Source organism: Myotis davidii, unplaced genomic scaffold (assembly GCF_000327345.1).
Source record: "Myotis davidii unplaced genomic scaffold, ASM32734v1 scaffold754, whole genome shotgun sequence".
In the NCBI taxonomy this organism is placed as follows: domain Eukaryota; kingdom Metazoa; phylum Chordata; class Mammalia; order Chiroptera; family Vespertilionidae; genus Myotis; species Myotis davidii.
In genome coordinates this window covers 471,856-476,338 of record NW_006286241.1, presented here as the reverse complement: position 1 = coordinate 476,338, position 4,483 = coordinate 471,856, and positions in this window count along the sequence as shown.

Sequence of the window (4,483 nt, the reverse complement as noted above, 5' to 3'; positions counted from 1 at the left end):
GGAATTAGATCGGCCATCTGATCTACTAAAACTGAATTTATGGGTAACTCTTCGGCCATGTGTTTATTGGGTAAAAGATGGTACTCCATGGTCTCCTTTCAGTTGTCCCCAAATCACACAGAGTTTAATAATCAATAGGAAGCAGCATCTACAAGGCTGAATCCCAGGGAAGAAGGGCCCCGACGTAAAGAATTTCCCTTAAAACACAAAAACAACGTAAAATAAAGTCCTGTCCTGTGTCCAAGGGCAGCTCGTACACAAGCAGACCGGACTCGGATCTCCTCTGTGTTCCTGTCCTTCTTTCTTGGCTGGATGCTGGCAATTCCGATCCAATGGGCCAGGAGAGGCGGAATTCCATCAGCCGGCGGTTCCCCATCCGCCGTGGGCACCGAGGTCCGGAGGGCAGCGCCGGCTTTGATTCGGAGCCGGGTCATTGATGGATCCTGGAGGAGCCAGCCGCTCCGCTTCCGGGCTGAGCATCCGTCACTCCAAGCGGCTCAGCTCTGCTTCGTGAACACGCCCCGGTCCTGTGACTGTCGTTTCTGGAAAGGGATTCGGTTCTGTGTTCTGTGTGGGTAGCATCCAGGGCCCAGCCTCCTGCACAGGGGGCCTTGGAGCCGGGAGAGTTCAGACCAGTCCCGGGACAGCCAAGGGTCCAAGGGTCTGGTGGGGGCTCCAACCTTCCTCCGGCTCTAGGCCCGATAACCGGAGCTCGGAGGGCAGCCCTGAGGGTTGGTGGCGCGAGAAGGACTCCGGGGTGGGGGGAGGGAGGGAGGGAGGGAGGGGGACGATGATGCGTATGTGTGCGTGTATGTGTGAGTGCCTGTGTGCATGCACCTGTGCGTGTGCGGGGGGCGGGGGGTGGTGTGTGCATGTGTATGTGTATGTGTGAGTGCCTGTGTGCGTGAGTGCGTGTGTGGGGGTGCTATGTGGGTGTGCGTGCGTGTGCATGAGTTGTGCGTGTGCGTGTGTATGTGTGAGTGCCTGTGTGCGTGCACGTGTGCGTGGGTGCGTGTGTGTGGGGTGCTATGTGGGTGTGCGTGCACGTGCGTGCGTGTGCATGAGTTGTGCGTGCGCGTGTGTATGTGTGAGTGCCTGTGTGCGTGCACGTGTGCGTGGGTGCGTGTGTGTGGGGATGCTATGTGGGTATGCGTGCGTGTGCATGAGTTGTGCGTGCGCGTGTGTATGTGTGAGTGCGTGCGCATGCGTGTGTGTTTCCGCTTTGGTTCCCAGAAGCCCTCTGACTGAAGGTGAGTCCCCGGCTGCTCCCGCTGGGGCCTGTTTGCCTCCGGTGGTCCGTTACCAGGCCCCACTTCCTCCCCTCCGACCCCCAAGGACCCCCCCCCAGGCCCTTTTCCCTGCAGCTCCTGGCATCTGGCTCTCCCAGGGCGGCCCCCTTGCCTCTCCGTCTGGGGCGGGCTGGCTGCCCCTCTCACAGCTGGCAGCACCCTAAGGTCCCAGCGACGGTGCTTCCAGATCTTTCCCTCACCCCCTCGAGGAGGAATGGCCACGCGCAGGGAAGACACTGTTACCCCGCATTCTGTGGCCCTTGAGTTCTTTTCTGCATCAGACTAAACCAGCGGTTCTCAACCTGTGGGTCGCGACCTCTTTGGGGGTCGAACGACCCTTTCACAGGGGTCGCCTAAGACCATCGGAAAACACATCTATAATTACAGATTGTTTTTGTGATTCATCACTATGCTTTCATTATGTTCAATCTGTAACAATGAAATTGGGGGTCACCACAACATGAGGAACTGTATGAAAGGGTCGCGGCATCAGGAAGGTTGAGAACCACTGGACTAAACGAACCTCAGGGCCCATGCTTAGAAAATCAGCCCTTGGAGGCAGCCAGAACCCAGGTTCATTAACTACCTAATTCCCTGCTGGCTCCCCTGCAGTTTGCCAGTGTCTCCCCCTTTCTGAGAGCAGATGCCGTCAGGCCCTCCCTGCAGCCTTGGGGTTTGGGGGAGGGGGGAGTTCTCTAGCGAGGGGACCTTTCTTTGGAGTTATTTAGTGGGTTTGTGTTCTTGTAAATCCTTGATCCAATGTGTGGCCTCTCTATCAAAAAATGCATCTTGAGCCCGGCCCGTGTGGCTCAGTGGTTGAGCATCAACCTATGACCCAGGAGGTCACTGGTTCGATTCCCTGTCAGGGCACATGATTGGGTTGTGGGTTCGATCCCCAGTGTGGGGCGTGCAGGAGGCAGGCGATCAATGATGTTTCTCTCTCATGGATGTTGCTATCTCTCTCTTCCTCTCCCTTCTTCTCTCTCTCTCTCTCTAAAAATCAATAAAAACACATTTTTTTAAAAAGGCATCTTGAGTCGCTTGCACCTGGTGAATCCATCGCTGCGTTCTGACAGGATTTGTAAACACGGGGAAAGGTGATTACAGCTCAGTCCGTTGAGCTTAGGTCGCCCACCCGCACACCCGTTTTTGATGATCAATGTTGACTGCGACCAGAAGGAGCCTGGATAAGTGAAACCCTTTGCTACCCACAAATGCTATTTTCCTTGCTGTGGTGGTTTTTCCTGCGTCGATTAGGCTGAACTGCATGGTGTGGAAATCTCGTTGCTATTGGTTTCTGGCCAGGCTAGACCCCTAGAGAGATTCTTACAGCAGACTTGGGGGCAGTAAGGGAAGGGGCAGCCACCGGCAGCTCACACACCCACCACTCCTCCCCCCTGCTCACCTCGTTAGCAGGTGCAGGGCCTGCAGCTGCTGCATCCTCTCCTGGGTCCTCCCTCGGTGCCTCCCACCCCTGGGTCCCTGTTTGGCCCTGGGAGGAAGGGTCCTGGCTTCTGGGGGGCATCTATGCCATCAAGGGCAGAGGCAGCAAGAACCAGCAAGAACCGTCCATTTTTTCTGGGCTCAAGTTCATGTCTGTGGGTTTCACCTGGTTCTTGCTCCCTCCGCCACTCCTCCATCCCCATTTTCCATCCCCCTTCCCTTCCCGACTGCCTGTCCTGTGAGTGCACATCTCCTATAAAGTCCCCCAGGGGTCCCCCTGGTTTACCTGGACTGGCGCAGTGGCTGCAGTCAGCTGTCTCCCAGCCAAACCACCGCAGGTGCAGGTAAGTAGTGAGAGGGCGAGGGGGGGGGGTTGGGGGGGGTCCGCATTCTCTAGTGTAACAGAGCCTGGATGAGGGAGGGGCCGTGGAAGGTGGGGTCATGCTGAGGGCACTTTGCTGCTTTGGGCCAGATCTTCTCCCACTTCCTGGTTCTCAGGCTGCTTTTAAGATTTGTTCCCCTTGAAAACTGGTTTAAAGCAATTTTTTAAAAAATATATTTTATTGATTTTTTACAGAGAGGAAGGAAGAAAGATAGAGAGTTAGAAACATCGATGAGAGAGAAACATCGATCAGCTGCCTCCTGCACATCTCCTACTGGGGATGTGCCCGCAACCCAGGTACATGCCCTTGACCGGAATCGAACCTGGGACCTCTTAGTCTGCAGGCCGACGCTCTATCCACTGAGCCAAACCGGTTTCGGTATCAATTTTTTAAAATATCTGTATTTATTGATTTCAGAGAGAAAGGGTGAGCGGGAGAGAGAGAGAAACATCCATGATGAGAGAGAATCATGGATCGGCTGCCTCCTGCACGACCCACACTGGGGGTTGAGCCCACAGCCCAGGCATATGTCCTGACCGGGAATCGAACAGTGATTGGATAGGTAGGTTCATAGGTCAGTGCCCTACCACTGAGCCACACCAGCCAGGCCTGGTTTAAAGCAATTTGATTATGATGTGCCTTGGCGTAGTCTTCTTCATGTTGTAGAGCATAATTACGTACGTGGGTGAGTCATGACTTCATAATACTTTCACAACCTAAACAAAACGCAATAATCCATGACAAGTCAAGAATGATGTAGGCTTTTCACGCCTAGTGCCCCCATTTGAAGTTTGTTTTTATTTCTAATTTTACTAGGCATCCTCACAAGTCAATGTAAATGTATATATCTAAAGCATTTATAGTAATGCGGCACTGTTGTCATCCATTTTATAGAGCGATTGTACCATTTTCTATATGAAATCATGTGTAAAGCATGCTTCTCTTCTTTTTAAATTTTTTCCCCCCAGTTTCCTTGCATGACGGTATCTCTGTTACTGGTTTCTAAGCGCTTGTTTATGACTAAAGATGTTAACCACGTCTCATGCATTGCAAATGAAATATCATGTTTTTTGTTACTATTTCACTCTGATGTTCTACTTTTTGGTTGTATCAAACTTGTGTGTTAAATATAATCGTATTCTGTTTTTTTAAAAAACACACACACAGCCAAAACCGGTTTGGCTCAGTGGATAGAGCATCGGCTTGCGGACTGAGGGGTCCCGGGTTCGATTCCGGTCAAGGGCATGTACCTTAGTTGCGGGCACATCCCCAGTAGGAGGTGTGCAGGAAGCAGCTGGTCGATGTTTCTCTCTCATCGATGTTTCTAACTCTCTATCCCTCTCCCTTCCTCTCTGTAAAAAAATCAAT